At 40.2% G+C, this 16,923-nt stretch overlaps 1 protein-coding gene and 1 long non-coding RNA gene across 50 annotated transcripts in view; one reads left to right on the top strand and one right to left on the bottom strand.

Moving 5' to 3' along the window:
- The window catches only part of APBB2 (amyloid beta precursor protein binding family B member 2), a 158,508-nt gene that overhangs the window by 122,654 nt on the left and 18,931 nt on the right, over nucleotides 1–16,923 (top strand). Inside the window, exon 1 of one of the 49 annotated variants that reach the window (XM_023925314.2) lies at nucleotides 9,501–9,818. The exons of 47 other annotated variants lie outside the window; for them this stretch is intronic. The gene's annotated coding sequence lies outside the window, so the exon portion shown is untranslated. Of the gene's footprint in view, nucleotides 1–9,500; nucleotides 9,819–10,064; nucleotides 10,087–16,923 lie in introns of those variants that run through there. One more of the 49 variants, XM_023925316.2, reaches the window with a different exon arrangement.
- On the bottom strand, nucleotides 8,001–15,614 carry LOC147652979 (uncharacterized). The gene is made up of 2 exons (XR_015287496.1): nucleotides 15,428–15,614; nucleotides 8,001–9,805 (listed from the first exon to the last, which is right to left on the bottom strand). It is a non-coding gene; the product is annotated as an uncharacterized LOC147652979 (long non-coding RNA).

Here is a 16,923-nt window from a genome sequence, read left to right as displayed (position 1 = left end):
TAGTTACATCTTCTAGTCCAAGAACCTGTATAATAAAACATATTGAATTTGTTGTGAAAGGTAGTATTTCAGTTTTAAAATACTGTAGAAATATGTATTTCCCTGTATTTTGATCTATTTGAACCCCAAAATGGTCTGCAGGCCCTCCTTTTAACTCTTTTGCTTGCACTAATTTATTTGGGTAGTTTCTGCTTTGAAAGATGAAGAGATTTTCTAATGAGACATGAGCAGATGATTTTCTAAGTTCTGCCATAATGAAAGATTGATGAAATACAGAGATCTGCTGATGAAAGTTTAATCTGAGTATGTGGCTGCTAACTTACCTCAGGCAGAAGCATCTTCCAGGAGACTGTAATCACTCTTTTCATAGGTTACACTATTATCCTGACCTTTGGAGTTTCTTATTTAACAATCCTGGGGTAAGCAGAGGCTTCCTTATTTGGTTAACTTGGGTTGTGTGGGGATTTTGTGTTTCATCCCTTGTTTTCAGTTGATCAGTTGGTAAAATATGTTTGATTTTAAAAAGCCCGGAGGGCCTTCATAAAATCACAAACAAAAGCAGTTTCCCAAAAATTGGTGGGTATGCATGTATGTGTACACTGAGCTCCTATGTTTGATATGTATATATGGACAATAAAGGAAAATAAATGTCCTGTATATGTTCAACCCTTTGTCAGACTTGGTTTATTAGATGATATACCTTGTAACTTTTAAATGTCAAAAGCAACTGTCCTTTGTACAGTCTTCCTGTCCTGCTGTACTGAAAACACTCATGATGATTCATTTGGTATTATTTGTAAATAAGAACAGTCCTTGCAGTTGCATAAATAGTTTGATTCCAAGATCACTAAGGTCGTGGTCTCATGGAGGTGTTACAGGTATATCAGTGAATAATTGTCAGTGGTGTGTTTGCTTCTTAACAAGCCACAGAAGGCCATGTTTTTCTGCTCGTTGTTAAAAGTATGTTTACACCCTCAGCCTACTGAGGCTATAAAAGGGCTGTTCTTTTCACTTGCAGTATGCATGACTGCATTAATCATTCCTCGGGTTGGGTTTTGTCTCTCCTCCTGGACTGCTGGTGCATGCCCTTTGCTTTCTGAGCGGCTCACTAACAAGGAAGAGAGAAAAGGCAATGGCCCATCAGTTTTGTAAATGAGATTGTGTTAGCACATTTCCCTGAATCCTCCTTTATCTTCATTGCTCTTCCACTAGTCCATAGCCCACCTCCAGTTTTAAAAAATTGACAAGACTTTAATTGCCTGAAAGATCACATTTTCTTCTCTCCTGACTTCATACAACAGCAGTATATCCAGCTGAAGTATTCAGTGGTTAGCTGGCAAGGAGGGCTGCTGGTGAATTCGGGAGACATTTTTGATGGGAACTGAATATGGAACTGGATGGGGTGGGCACCTGGTACGTTGGACATAACTCGTAGCATGTGTCTATTCATCCACTAGATTTGTCACCACATAGAGCAGGTTTGTTTTCAATGTAGAGCTTGTGTATTTTCCTGACAGGTCAGATGGACATAATTCTCTAAGGCTGAAAGAGTACCGATAACAATATGAATTATCTGAGCTCTGTTATCTCAGGAGCTGTTAGGGCAAGAAAAAATGGGATAAATATGTGGAAAATGAGGAAGATATGATGTAAAATTATGGCTCAAATTCCTCAGAATATGGGGAATTAAAAATAGTATGCTGTCTTGCTTTTTCCATGGTTAACAAAAATGTCTGTGTTTCAGAGGTTTTTAACACCTGTGCTGTCCACTGACTACAGTAGGATCTCTGCACATTCAGTGTCTTTGAAAATCAAGTGTCTAAATTCAGATTTTGTAGCTTCTAGCTGCATCATTCAGGGAGGTATTTAAGTTTTTTTTGGATTGCCTTCACTCTGAGGTGATGATTGAGTGTGCTGTGAGTCTTTCTTCAGTTCTATGGGAGAAGCTTATCAAACTGTACAAGATGATGAATAATAAACTTTCTCTTCTGCTTTAGCGACATGGTCAAGAAAAGCAGAAAATAAAATAAATTAAGACTGAAATAGTGTTTGCACCTGCTCTTCTGAAAAGATAACACCTCTCAAAGAATGTGTAATTTCAGCTGAGCTCTTCAATCTCTGAAACACCATTAATCAATATTGCCTATTCCCTTCGGTCCCTGTAACCTTGGAATAAGGACAAAACATACTGTAAGGAATCACGTAAATAAGGGCATAGGTGAAGGATTACACTGGAGGAAAAGGATTTTACTGACTTTTCTGACCTCTCTTCTTATCTGGGTTTTTACAGTTATCTTTTGCTTTTTCTTATTCCTAAGCCAGCTTCATTTGAAAATCTTTTTCTGTATGGTTTGGTAGCATTTTCCCTTCTCACTAAGAAGTAGCTTAGGTAGTTATTTATGCAAAACTTCCCATTTATATCCACAAATTCTGGCATTATTCTTTGGAGGTGCAGTGTGTTCTAGGAGGGAGTGATGAAACAATACAGCTGTAAAAGGGGTAATCCAGTCAAGCTTAAAGAATTAATGTGCTTTAAAGCAAATATGGTCAAGTGGGTTCAAAAGGCTGTGTGTGCATTCATACTTTGATTAAACTGGTTTATTTTAGCTTCAGGATTTAACATGAAAGACACAGTAGACTGAAGATGCATTAAAATAGGCTGGTATTAACTTGAAATATTATATGATTTGAAACACCTGTAGTTTTGCACCAGTGTTTTTCTGTTGCTGGTGGCTTCAACTGGGGCAGCATCCCTCTATCCTTTTTGAGTAATTTCACTAATGAGATGAAATATTATTACACAGAAACACAGAATCAATCAGGTTGGAAAAGATCTCTGAGGTCATTGAGTCCAACTTAGAGCAATCACCACCCTGTCAACTAGACCGTGGCACCAAGTGTCACATCCAGTCTTTCTTGAGCACCTCCAGGGATGCAGTCCCCTGGGCAATCCATTCCAATGTCTAGTCACTCTTTCTGGGAAGAAATTCCTCCTTATGTCCAGCCTGAACCTTTTAAAACAGCACTTGAAATTATTCAATTGTAAAAGTTCCAGTTAAGACAAACGATAAATCTAAACATGGACTATAAATAACCACTGTGATATAGTCAGGTTGTCTCAATAAGATGGCATATTGACTGAGTCCCTGGCTTAAAGCCTTTATACAAATTTGTTCTAGAAAATCTCCACACATTCCCTGTCATTTCAGCTATTAAACTCAAACACTTTAGGATACAGCTAGAGTAATCCGTGAATTTAACTGGCTATCACAGAAGTGCCTTGAGAACAGCTGAGATGCCTGTGAAAGTGTCTGTGGCTTGGGAGAGCTACTGACTGCCAGTCTGGGATGGAAATCTGATGAGTTCTTCTACTATTATTTTCACTGCGTGTTTATCAAGCAGATGCTCTGTCCAGACTCTATTTCCATAAGTAACTGGTGCTTCAGCTCAGTGGCAAAACAGTGATGCAAGTGATGCAAAAAGCAGCTGCTGTCTACTGTAGCTGTCAAACAGAAAACATCCACCTTACTCCCAGACTCTCTACAATCCTCCTTTTTAATACCCAGTTAGAGGCTTTGATCTTACCTCACAGTCAAAGATGGTTTAAACTTACCTTATTTACTTTGTGGTCATTACTTGGGTGCACACCCCTTCCTCTCCAAGGAGCATGTGCAAACAAAATACAGCATCTTCCTTCCCAAACCAGCTGGAATCAGCAGAAGGTGTCTGCCTTTCATTCACCCCCTTTACCTTCAGCAGTGCTAAAGTTGCTCTTAATTACAGAGCAATTAAGATATATAAGCTCAGAGGCTATATCAGCATTGGGACTGTGTGTAGAGGGAGCCACCTATGGAATAAATGGTTGTCAAATAATTAAAGAACACTTTTCTTAAAAACAAAACAAAAGAACTCAATAGCAACTTTTTTATATTCTTTTGTTCTTATCTCAAGACCTTTTCTAATCTAAGGTCTCTGTAGCAGGTGAGAGAAAACCAAGTTAGCCCATGATTGATTTCACTTTGTTAGTCTAATGTATATTGAAGCTGTTCAGTTAGTATTAAGGTGGACATATAAAAAACCTTCTGAGGAGAAAAGCCACAGAAAGCATAGGCCATTGAAGAAAAGTGCAGTGTTTTACGAAAAATTGTGCCAAGAATACTTAGCGATACCTTGCTGGCTAAAAGTTCATAAAGCTCTCTGCAACTTTTGGTTGTAGTATGTTTGTATGAGCAAGACTTTTCTGTTGTGTAGTGGTTCACTTGAAAGTGTCAATCTTTTGCAAGACATGTAATTCTTTGCTTATTGTTTTCTATTGTAAGCAAAACTTTGACTTTGTAAAAATTGTTACTAGGCAAATAACTTCAGAAAAAATGAGAGGAAAAAATACTTTGCACAGCAGAAAGTATTTAATTCAATTATCTCACTCTTATGCTAGTTAATAAAATATGGGATATTCACAACTTTCTGATGTAGCAAATTAAAAAGCAAAAGTACAGACAGAAAGGGACCTGTGTAGCTCTTCTTCCTGTCCAAACATCTTATGCTAGTATTGTACTGGTGGGTTAGAGAGAGGGCAGGATGTTTCTATATGCACCTTTACTGTGTTTATATTTTTATCTACCTACATAAAAACACTTCTGGTGTTTGCATGAGTGTCTTCCTGATATCAAGAGGATTTGTGGCATGTCTGCATATTTGTAGACCACTGAATGTCCTCTGGAATTTGCTATATGCAATAGTAAAATAGCAGGAGGAAAAGCAAGGAGCCTACTATGTTTTTTAAAAGGGTATGAAAGAGTTAAAGGTCTGCAAGGTGGCTGTCTTCAGTATTTGACTTAGTATTCTCCTGACCCTATGTTAAGCATCAATGAAGGGAGTTATTCCACTTCAGACAAGACCCTGTGAAAATCAGCTTGTCTGTGTTCTGGGATACCTCATACTGACACAGCAGTGTCTGTGATGATGCTGTATTTGCCAACAAGATGCAGAAAGAGGTACTGTAGATTATGTACAGAATTGTTTTTTAGCTCAGATGGGAAGGGCCTGCCTGGGTCCTTATGACAGACAATCTCAGAGCAGTGAGGATGCTTCCTTTGGCAAACTATCACAGGTGTAGTTCAGTTTGCTAAGGGTGTATTGAGCTGTATTTGCTTTGCAGTTATGCATCATCAGTCTTTCTTCATCGATTAAGAAGTTTATTTTCTGCCTGTTCCTTTTTTGCTGTGTCTGAAGAACCTAAAGAAACTTCATATATGTATCTCCAACAATGTAGATATGTGGTGTTTAAGACTGATAGTACCCACACCCACGAGAAAATAAATGATAAAGATTCAATTTTTTTTTCTTTTCTATTTGGAGGACACTTGTGTGTATTTATTTAGGGAAACAGCTTTTCATCTCTGCTTTTACTCAACCACCATCAAGAACATAATGAGATGAATTAGACAAAGCAAACTGAGCAATTGTTCTTGCCCTCTGTTCATTTATGAAATACATACATGACTTCAAGGGCCTTAATGTAAAAAGACAAACAAAGCCCTTCTGGAGTATTGCCAACTCAGGCATTCACAAATGCTATATTCATTTTGTCACTTTGGAGTCTTTAGGATTCAAAGTAGTCAAATTTTCTCCATCCATCCATGGATTTTGGAAACTCGTTTTGTGATGTGTACGGAGATTCGCGTATACCTGCCTGAATCCAGGATTTAAACCTTCTGAAATGTTTCCTCACTTGCCTCTCACCTTCTCTCCTCTCTTCAAAAGTAACAGGAAATTTCAGATAAATCAGAAGATCGGCACTGCTGTTACTGCGCAATAATTTGTGATGGAAGCAGATGGTCACAATGAGGGGAGGTTTTAAGCTTCTAGATTGTTAAAGACTAAAGAATATTGTAGTGATCTGAGGTTTGCAAAAAGGACTAGTATTTTTTTTCCTGAAAGTGTCAGAATGTTTTGTGTTAGGGATGGGATGAATGCTTCAGAACAGCAAAAGGCAGGGCTAGTTTGGGAAGCATTTTTTCTCTGCCTGAGGGGCAGAAATAGAGTTTTTGAGTGCTGCAGTAGAATGAGCTGGAATGCAAACCTGCTCTGGCTTTTACCTGAAGTACTCTTGGCCTCACAGTATGAATATGGTGCTGTAGTAAAATTTTTCTTTTGCTCAAACTGAAACAGACTGCAACCTGAATCCAAGTACCATACTCATAAACTCATTTTCTTTTCCCCTCAAAATTTTGTGTATGTGTATGTACCCTTGGATCCAGTCCTTGCCACATGCTCAGGGTGAGTATGAGGATCTCAGATGCTGATAGTGGTTTTGTTTCTTCAGCCCATCCATAGCTCTGCTAGTATTACATGGGCTGTGTGTGATGGGATACCTGGTATTTCATTCTGAGATGCAGATTCTGGCCATGCATTGGGAATATTTGATCAGTTTAGGGAGAACATGATCCTGCCCATGTCTAGAGGATAAGCTCATTTCTCTTACTCAGGTGCCCTGCTGTTCACTGACAGTTTAACTAGAGATTTGGGCACCTCATTGCTACCAAGAGCACAGAGATCTGCCTAGGTTCTTTAGTGTTAAATACCCATTTCCTCGTTGTGTGCTTGGCTGAACCTCATCCCCAGTGAGGAACACAGCAGCTTGGGAAATAGACCCCAGCTGTGGACCCATGAGAGAGCAGCACATGATAGCTGGGAGAGCCTAGGGCAACACAGGTGTTATTTATACACCAGGCATGCCCCAAAACACTCCTTTTACCTTGATTTGGCACTTCTGGCAGTGCGGGAGTTGAATTTGTCAGCTCTTCATGTGCTGAGAGCTCTCCTGGGCTGTTTTTGCCTTGCCAGGGCTGGCTGTTTGTGATGTTTTTGTGTCAATTTGACCCATTACTTGCTGTAAGCTTTTTTCTTTTGCAGCCTGCAGGTAAATTGCAGTACAAAGATCCTTCCTGCCAAGGATTTGGCTGTAAGTGTTCAGTGTCTGGTTTGGCAGCAGGAAATAGGACTCAGTATGGTGTTTGCCCTGGAAATTTTTTCCCTGTGTTTTTGGTAGCAGTTGTTGCTAGGAAGAGCTTGTCAGCCAAACTTGGCATCCAGTGGGGAGTTCTGTGACTTCCAGGACTGATCTCAAAGCTTATTGATGATTATTCTTTTCAACACGTTTCATGAAAGAAGACTTCTGTGTGAGTTTCACCTTTCATTTTCAGAAGATACTTAGCCAAGTAAACTGGGAGAAATTAGAAACCAGGCACCACCACCATCATCCTGAAGCCTATACCTAAAGTTTTTAATTCATGTTTTAATTCACATTTTTGGGAGTGATTGAGAATTGGAAAAGCAAAGTTTTGTCACAGCAACACAGCTGTTAAAAATGAAGCAAATTGCTTGTGCACAAATGGTAAGAGATTTGGCTCAGATTGTTTTTCATTTTCAGAAACTGCCTGCTGGTTAAGCCCTGGGAGATTTTCCTGTATCTGGTGGCAGAGGTAAATTTGTTGCCCTTTTCATACCTAGCAACTAGAAGTAGCAAACTTGGAAGACCAGAAGGTGTGGGGCAAGGGAAGATGAAATGCTGAAACCAGAGCAAGTTATTCCATGAAACACATTAGTATCTAGTCATATCATTATTGACAGGTGCACAGGCAGTAAGTATGGCATCTAACAAAATATCAAAACCAACACAGGATTAGAATTTAACTCCACTTTTTGAAAAGCCAAGTAATATCTTGCAAAGTGAGATTTGGTTTTAATTATACTTTTTTTACAGGTTTATAAAGTTTTGGTGAATCTCTTTTTCTCTTTTCGTATTTAAGGAGGGTCAGAGAAGAGCAACTCTCTACCACAAACTGTTCCAGCATATTAAAATGGCTAAATCTGGCTTCTCTCCTTAGAAGCCTTTTAAGTAGAAGTCTGACATTGTTCTCATGAGTGCTATTGCCAGCTGGAAGGCTACCATACCCTCTTGTATTCTACTTACCAGGACTAAAAGAGGACAGCAGCAATGAAAAGGGTTGTTGTGATATTTAATAGTTATCAAATTAATTGTGTCCTCATTTTCAAATGTAAAGAAGTTACATTGACTGCATATTGGAACCTAGATTATAAATGTTATGTGTTCATATTTTGCCACATTAACCAGTTTCAGGTGGCACTTTGTTTGTCCATAAAATGCCCCTTTCTTTCCCCACATGTGAATTCCACACTTGTGTCAAGACTTTTGAGAAGTTATTTAGACAATGCAAAAATTATTACATGGCTTTGAATTCTTCTTAGCACTGGGCATTCAGTATATCCAAGGAAGAGCTGGAGCAGTTTTATCTCAGGCAGCATCAACAGATTGGTTTATTAAATTCCCTCCTGTTACTCCCTGGAAATCAGTGGAAAGCTTTTGGGATGGCACCGGTTGCTGCTTGAGCATAACTGGTCCTGCCAAACCTTGTTGATGATAAGCTGGAGAAAAGGAAGGAAGGAAGGAATCCCACTAGACTCAGGGTATATTTAGGTAGTGAAAAAACCATCCTGCTTCTTAGGCATCTGTGTGGTTGAAAGAAGTGACTGCCAGAAAAATGTCCTTAACTGCTTTTCACCCTCTCAGCTCTGCTGGTGGAAATATTCCTTGCTCTGCTTTCACTCAGGTTGGGCTCAGATAATTTAAAGAGACTTGTTGGTGGGTGTTTTCATGTTGGATCATTTTCCTTGTTGATGACAGGTGTGATCCCACAGACAGCTCTGCTGGCACATTTGAAGGAGAAATTCCCTTGGATGGAGAAGAGTGACTTGCAGGGTGGTGACCCCATGTCCTTGCAAACTTGGGGATGTTCTTTGATCAGAGTTTGCCTGTCCTCAGTCTTCCCCCTGCATTTACGAGGAATGATGTGCAATGCTGCAGGTAGCTGTGAAAGCTGGATAACCTGGAATGGGGCTTAAGCCCTGATATATTTTAAGTACAGTCCCTGCCAGAAGCAGCTCTTTGTTGCTGATTGAACACATCTGATGGAGAGTTTTGATAAAAGCTCCAGGAACCTTTAGTGCAAGCAACACCTCTAAATTGGATTTGCTGCATGTGCCAGTTCTGGAAAATCAAATTATTTGGTGCGTTTGTTTTTACAGCTCAAGGATAAATCTCACTTCCAGCATAAGCAGATGTAATTTAATTGAAGTAAATGCAGTTGTTACTTGTGTCTGAATTTTTTGATTTAGCTGTAAATCTTCGTTGCCTTTTTAAGGAGACTTTCTTTCTCTGTCGCATTCAGTACAGAGCTACTGTTGTCAAAGCTTTGCAGAGGTTTTGGAAAATTGAGAGGGGCAGACTCCCTGTGCACTTCAGCCTTCCCCAAAAGATTACTTCTGTCACAAAAGATTAATCTTTGAAGTTTACTGGCTAGAAACACAATGCCTAGCAGCAAAGATTCATTACCGGGGGAGGAGAGACACCTCTCCAGCGGGTCAGAGCGCAGGGAGCGGGCAAGTGGCAGAAGGGATGGGAAGGGAGGGAAAGACACACCCCTGACAGAGCGGGACTTCCAGAGAGAAGCACCCACTGGCTCACAGCTGGAGCTGGCAAACACAAGCATGCACAGTCCGTGGGGAGAGTGGGAGCTGACATGATGTGCTTCAATTGGATGCAAAATGAATGAGCTGCTGTTCTCAGGGGTATTTGGCCCCCGTCGCTGAAGTACAAGTATGCGGCTGCTTCAAGTGCACTTGCATCATCTGATGCCTAGATACACACTAACGGAGACGGGGACCAGTCAGAGCATTGACTTGGGTGTTTTGTATGACGTGCTTGGCATTTAATTCCTGTTTGCTGCAACAAAAAGGTAAGAAACTTAAAAAGTCACAAGAAAAAACCTCAGCCCTTCCCCCTTCCACCCCCCAGAAAACAGTTTTGCATTAGTGTAGCCTTTGTCTCAAGCTGTATTTTCAAAGCTGTGGTCTAATAGTCTAAAGCTACTGTGTGAATGCCTGCAAAGCAAATTACAGCTCCTAGTGTGACAAAGGCAAGTCAAATTTCTTTTCTCCAAGAGCTGACACTTAACAACCTTCAGGAGAGCACTGTAGCAGAAATGCTGGACTGTGTGCTGAGCGGTAAGTATTTGATGCTGTTCTCCCTCTCCTTTATCCCTTCAGATGTTGCTCATTTGAGCAGTAAGCTAACTAATGGATCTTGATGATTAATAGGTTTTGGGGACTGTGTTCAGCTCAGAATTACATGTTCCTAAACTGCCTGCGGTTACTGACTGCGTACTGACCAGCCGGATTCTGTAGAGGCTGATCGTAATTTGTTTTTCCTGGTAATGCCATGTTAATGTATGAAGAGATGCTGTAGTTAAGAGCAGCAGAAAACCTCATTTGCTAAAGTGGAGAAAGCTCTGTGTGTTTTTGCTCCCAACATATACCACCTGTATAATTATTTATGTCTAATTCCCAGCTAACTTCTAACTAGACACCCTGGGCTTCTTTTTTTCAGCCCAGTAATTGACAATGAGGATTGAACAATCTGTGTAAATCTTCAAAATATTTGAACATGTTTAATAGCAAAAGTATTGCACTATATGTCAGTATACATGTATGTTAAATATATTTAGTTGAAGTGAAATGGCTAGCAGCTTTTCTGACAGATGGGAAAACTTCATGATTAAATGTAATCTATTGCCTTAAGATCTCTGTGTTTGCTTAATCTTATCTGAAAAAATATAAAGAAATATATAAAGAAATTTCAGCTGGAGAAATTTCATTGATTTGTTAATTGATATATAGCTTTGAATCCTTATTACACTGGGTGCATGGGGAAAGAAGAGAGACAAGCACATTTATCTTTTTCTTTAAACTCAGCAGCTTCACTCTTCAATTAGGTTTCTCGCATGTTATGGAACCTTATTGCTCTCTGTTGTGTACAGTAGTTTTTGCTTTCTTAAAGGATAATAGCTGAGTCTATGAGGGGAGTACAGGATCTGTTTCATCTTTTAAAACTATGGCTTTAATTACGTTCTTGTAGCTGTTGCCTTGTGGTAATTATAAGAACTTGTGAGTGAGGAAAAGAACATTATTTAGCCCTGGAGCATTTCACAGTAAAAAGTGGCCTATTTATTTTCATAAGGATTTAAAAGAGAGAAAGGGAAAGATATTGGGGTTTTCTTGTGTAATACCAGTTATAATTTTTTTAAGTTTTTTTTAATTTTTTTTTAAGTACAGATTAGTTTTCCCTTTGACAACAAGTGGGTGTGTATGCATAAACCCTATTTATGAAGACATTTTAAACATAGATCAGTTGCAATACAGATGGAGAGCAAAGAATTTGAATTAGTATTTTAGATAATCAAGGTGTGTATTGACAGTCTGGGGTATTTCTTGTATTGTTGCAGTCTGTTAAAAATTCAGCAAGGCTTTCTGTTTGATTCACAATTCACAGTTTCCTGTATTTCATGACATGAAGTAAAACTGCTACAGTGGACAAAGTTCTGATACAGTTTATATTAGAGTGCTAGTATTGATTCAACAGCACTGTAAAAATTTAATTTGTTTTAGAGTGCAGACTTTATTTCAACATAGTTTAAAACAAGCTGAGATAACCTTATTCTCTGGATAAAGTTAATATAGGTCAAACTCTGAAATTTAACTGTTCTAAATCAGGGATATCAAGTCAGTAAAAAGTGTTTCATTGTGCCACATCCAGTCTTTTCTTTAATACCTCTAGGGACTGTGACTCCACCACCTTCCTGGGCAGCCCATTCCACTGCCAAGTCACCCTTTCTGTGAAGAACTTCTTCCTAAATGTCCAACCTAAATCTCCCCTGGCACAGCTTAAGACTGTGTCCTCTTGTCCTACTGCTGGTTGCCTGAGAATATCCAACCAATCCATCTTAAATGGTGCTCTAGTGATTTGGAGGGAAAGGCAGCCTGCTGTTCAACATTCTTTTTGTGCTTCCAGAAATATCTTTGTTTTCCCTAGCAAGCCAACATGTCCTCATGAGAGGGAAATGATCTGTAGTGTATTATGAGAGAGAACTCTGGTTTACATCAGGAGAGGAGGCACCTGGGGTGGCCCTGTGCTTCAGAGGGCTCTAAGTGCACCCACTCTTCAATCTCAGGTTTTCAGTCACTGAGTGTGTGCAGATCAGGGAAACCCTGAAGGAATGGCAAAATGACCTGAGGTTGCTTATTTATGGAGAGGACTTAAGAATAACAAGGAGCCAGCTTGGCTGTCAGATTCCAATGTGATGTCAGATACCAAGCTGTGAAACTTTCATAGTTTGGGTGCTGGATGTCACATTGATACCTGACAAAGTACCAAAAGCCCCAGTAAGTGGGGCTTACTGATTCAGAAAGTCTATTCTCTAAAACAAACTCTTCTGGTTTTAAGAGTATGATTCAGTCTTTACAAAATGTGGTTTTGTCAGTGTGCCTCATATTTTCTTTTTATTTTAAAAATAGAATCTGGTTAGGTTATAGTAGTCTTCATAATATATAATTAGCAACAGAATGCTAGATTAAGCCATCTATTTTTAAGCAGAGCTCTTCCTTGCTACCAGTGGAGAATCACTTAAAAATTGATGGCACAATCTGGCCCACAATGAACAGGGGATTCATGCAGAAAGCATTAGTTGTGATTCTACTCAGTCTTTATCCTGCTGGTGGCAGGATCCTGGAAATGCAAGACCAGTCTGCAGGAATAGTCTGCAATTTCAATACTTGTTGGGATACAAAAGGCTTAAGGACTACTTAAAAAAAAAAAACAAAAAAAACCCAACCAAACACAAACATCAAACAAAAACCAACCAAACAAAAAAACCCACATAAAACCCACACCCAAACAACAACAACAAAAAAATTTAAAAAGCTATCAAATCCTTAGAAAAATTATAAACCACAGCTAGTTTCCTTTCATTACAAGAAACCATTTCTCTAATGGAATACAAAAGTGAGACATAATCATTCTCTAAGCAACAGGAGGCTTTCAAATGCACAGAAATGAAGGCTGTTCCCTTTATTTTTTCATGTTGTGTTGTTGAGGTGTAACTACATTTTACATAGGGATTTTGTGGCATTAAGTGCTACTAGATTTTGTAGTTATAAACTGGAGAACCAGAATAGGGCCTCTTCTGTGCCTTAGAGGATGCACTCAGGCAAATAGTTGTAACTAAATAAAGATGAAAAGCTCATGCAATGGATTGTAATTTTTAATCAAATTAAATATGTTTTACTCCATTAAAATTCTATGGAAATGGACAGCAAAGACATTTCAGCTGGTTGTTATCTCTGAAGAAGAGAGATGGTCAGGGCTGCTGCTGGTGGCTGTAGTCCCATGTGAAAATATTGAAGGACCATGGAAGTTGGAGGGCAGACCTTTGTATTTCCTTACGGTGTAGTTAACACATGGCAGCCCTTTCTTTTTCTTTCTGATCTGCTTTAAAAAGACAGCTGAGGAAGTTGCAGTATGCCAGACTCCAGGGAAAGCTAAAGGAATGAAGGGGTGTGAATTGTTAACCATATCTTCACAAAGTTAGCTGAACGCATCAGTCACAAAAATGGTTGGGCTGTAGACCTCTGCCAGGTACAGGGAATTTCCTAACACTCTCCCAGGCTTATGTGCAGTGAAGTGCCACCCTAAAACGTCATCCAAGCATAAGAAAATCACCTTGATGCTTAAATACTTTTTTGAAGGTGACAAAACCAGAACTTGAGAGGTTTCTTGGTGTGCTTTGTTCTCCATCACATTGTAGCCTTACAGTAGCCATTGTTGAAGTAGAGGACACAACAGTAGCAAGTGTGGGGTATTTGGAGTGCGGGACAAGTCCTGCTGTCCCAGCCACAGGGATGGATGTGTGGGGCACCTGAGCTGCTGAGGCTCTCGGGCATGTTGTTTCATCCCTGCCAGCTTCCTTCTTCCCTCTTGAGACAGTCCCATACACTGGTCATCTGTGTAAACACAGCATAACCATGTCCATCAGTGCAGCACACCTTTGTGCTTTGAGGTGTTTCTGTTACAGACTCAGGGAATAAAGTTGCCCTGGAACGGACTGCAACAGGTCAGCTAGACCAGCCTCCTGCCCAAACCTGGGCAGGGCTCAGGACTACCTCAGAGCCACTTCAGGTTGATACTTAGAAGGCTCCAAGAACAGATTGCACAGCCTCTAACAGTATATATCTCTGGGTTTACCCACTCTCTTGGCAAAGAAACTTGTGTTCGCTCTATTTTTTAAACCCTCTCATGAGCAAGTGGGAGACATTAATAAGATCATCTTCCATTACCTCATCCCCAGTCTAAACAAGCCCACCTGATCTCCAGGCTAAACAAGCATGGCTCCTACAGCCTTAGTTGCCCACAGCTAGGCTCACTCCAGTTTGTCACTCTCCATGGATTGGTGAGCCCAAACTTGCATGCAGAAGTGCAGGTACAGCCTCATGAGCACCATGTTGAAGGGTGTTTATTCACCTCTCAGTGAAATCTCCGTCCCCCTTCTGCTTGTGAGGTGGCCATTGCACATCAATGATCAGCCCCCAGGATACAGTGTGCATCACTCATTGATGTACAAAACCTGGGACTGAAAGAAGGAATGGTCTTGTACTCACGCAGTGCCCTATCAGTTACAGCACTCTACAACTCTCTTGTCTCTACTGCATCCCTGGGCTTGGGGACTCTGGAGGAAAGCAGGGATCAGGGAGGCAGGTGCCCTTCCAATAGTGCAGAGCTCTGTCCCTAAAGACACTAATCAGAAAACAACCTGCAATAAGTGAGCCTTGCAGAAAGTGATGGGGAGGAAGAGACTGTTCCCACCTTCCCTGGAAGGCAGTGTCCTCTTGGGTTTGCTCCAGGAGGGGGGTCCTTTCTCACACCACTGCAGGCTGGAAGGCCATGGAACATTTTTCTTGGTCTTGGCCTTTTCCCCTCAGAAATTAATCTCAGATCATCTGTAGCAGCCCTGACACAGTTTTCTGGGGATTGTCTTCCCATGTTATTGGCAGGGTCTGGCTTGACCCATTTTAACTCAGCCAGCTTGGAAAGGGATATGTAGGGCACCACACCGAAGCACTTGTACAGCTGTTCTTACAGCATTTATGGCACTTAGAGCGATCAACAAAATCTGCCACTTGAATCTGCCACTTGAACTGAAACTTTCCGTATCTACTTTTTAGCCTTGGAGCAATTTTTTTTAAAAATTGTTTATTTAAGTTTAAAGGTAAATTAGTCAGCCATATTTGAGCTATTAGAATGTAAAGAGAATACAGAAAAATAGTCTTTTGTATGAAAATAATTAATGAATTACAAGAATTACTCCGTGAGAAGCTGTTGGGTTAATTGGAAAGCTGTAATTAACTGGTTTGAAGCAGGAGACAGCCTCCCCCAATTAATATGCATGCCACGGTAGCCAGAGCCCCACTCACTGCCTGAGGAAGTCCAGCAACTCCACTGTTGTCTTTCCCTTACCTTCCTGAATTTCTTTCAGTGGTCTTTTCTCTGGGCTGGCAGCTGCAGTGGTGATTGTTCTGTATACTTGTATCTTGCATAACAATTGGGGAATTAACAGATCTCCCTTTCAGAGTTTGCTCCAGCAGGTCATGTTTTGTGTCTCTAAGACATTTCTTTTCCTGTCCTCCCCGCAGTATGTTGTGTCTAAGTTACAGGACAGTTTCTCCAATATAATGCTTTTTGTGAGAGGTGGAAATCTCTGTTTGTCCACTTCATATAAAGCCAGTGATTAGTGGACAAAGAAAATCGTATATGTTTTACTTCTCATGCTAAGAAACACTGTGTTTTCTCAGCAAGTGAAAGTGATACTACTTTTTCAATTCTGATTTTCATATTGGGACTGACATATAGTATCAATGGTGTTTATATTCTTCCAATATTTGCAATGTTGAGATCTAATTTTAACCCTTTATTTTATAAAATGTTAGCAATATCTGAAGTGCTTGCTGATTCTGCAAAGCCCAGTAGAAAGCTCATGTAGCTGAAGTAAAGGAATGAGTGGGGTTTTGGCTGGGGAGATCCACACAGATCACCACTGGATATTGAAATGGGGAAACTCCAAGTTCAGTGTATGACAGGAATGGAGCAGAGCACCGTGTGTTCCTTCTTTACAATGAAGCTAAATTTCATGCTTCTGTTGTAAAATTTCTGGGAAAGTCCATTACATTTGTAAATATACAACATTTTTCCAACTTGGTTGCTTTCATAGACTCATAAAACAGCCCAAATTGGAAGGAATATGAAAAGACCATCTGATCCAGCCATTTATGGGAAAGGGAGCCTAAATGAAATAGTCTGTCCAGTGAAACCTCCTGTGATGGGAGCTCTGATATATCCAGGGAGAGGTTGTTGCAGTAAATTCCTGTTCATCACAGGGAGCTACATAGAGATAATTACAGCAGGTACAGGTTGCAGCAGGATTCATCTCAACATGATAAAAAATTAAATCTCTAGTTACATGCATACAGATCCATTTTGGATGGATGCATTAGGGAACCATATGCAGTTTATCTAAAATCTTCCTTAGAAAATGTATGTTTATTCCAGATATACTCACTAAGTCGTTTCTGAGCAACAGATCAGTCACTGTAAGCTTGCTGACATAACATGTCTAATGGGAATTGGATCCCTTCCCTTTAGTGTGCTGTCTTTTATCCTAGCCTTGTGGTGATTTTTCCACTCCACTTCTTTTTTTTTCCCCAAGAGTCAGTTACAAGCTGGAATGATGTAGGGTCTTGCATTCTTGCACACAGTGCATGAGCCATGCTCAGATGCTCACTAGAGGTAAGTCCTCCTTAAAAAAGGGAAGTTGTGAGGTGCATGCAGAAGACAGGAGTGGGAGAGCAGCACTAAGTAGCTCTCCTCTGAGAATAGTCATTGTCCTTGTAGAGACACTATGCCTTGCATAGAGTGGTGGCCAGTGTTTAAGGAGAGATGCAAAGAAACAGGCAGCA

The sequence above is a fragment of the Cyanistes caeruleus genome, chromosome 5 (genome assembly GCF_971803275.1).
Source record: "Cyanistes caeruleus chromosome 5, bCyaCae1.hap1.1, whole genome shotgun sequence".
In the NCBI taxonomy this organism is placed as follows: Eukaryota; Metazoa; Chordata; class Aves; order Passeriformes; family Paridae; genus Cyanistes; species Cyanistes caeruleus.
This window is presented reverse-complemented; position numbering and strand designations above follow the sequence as displayed.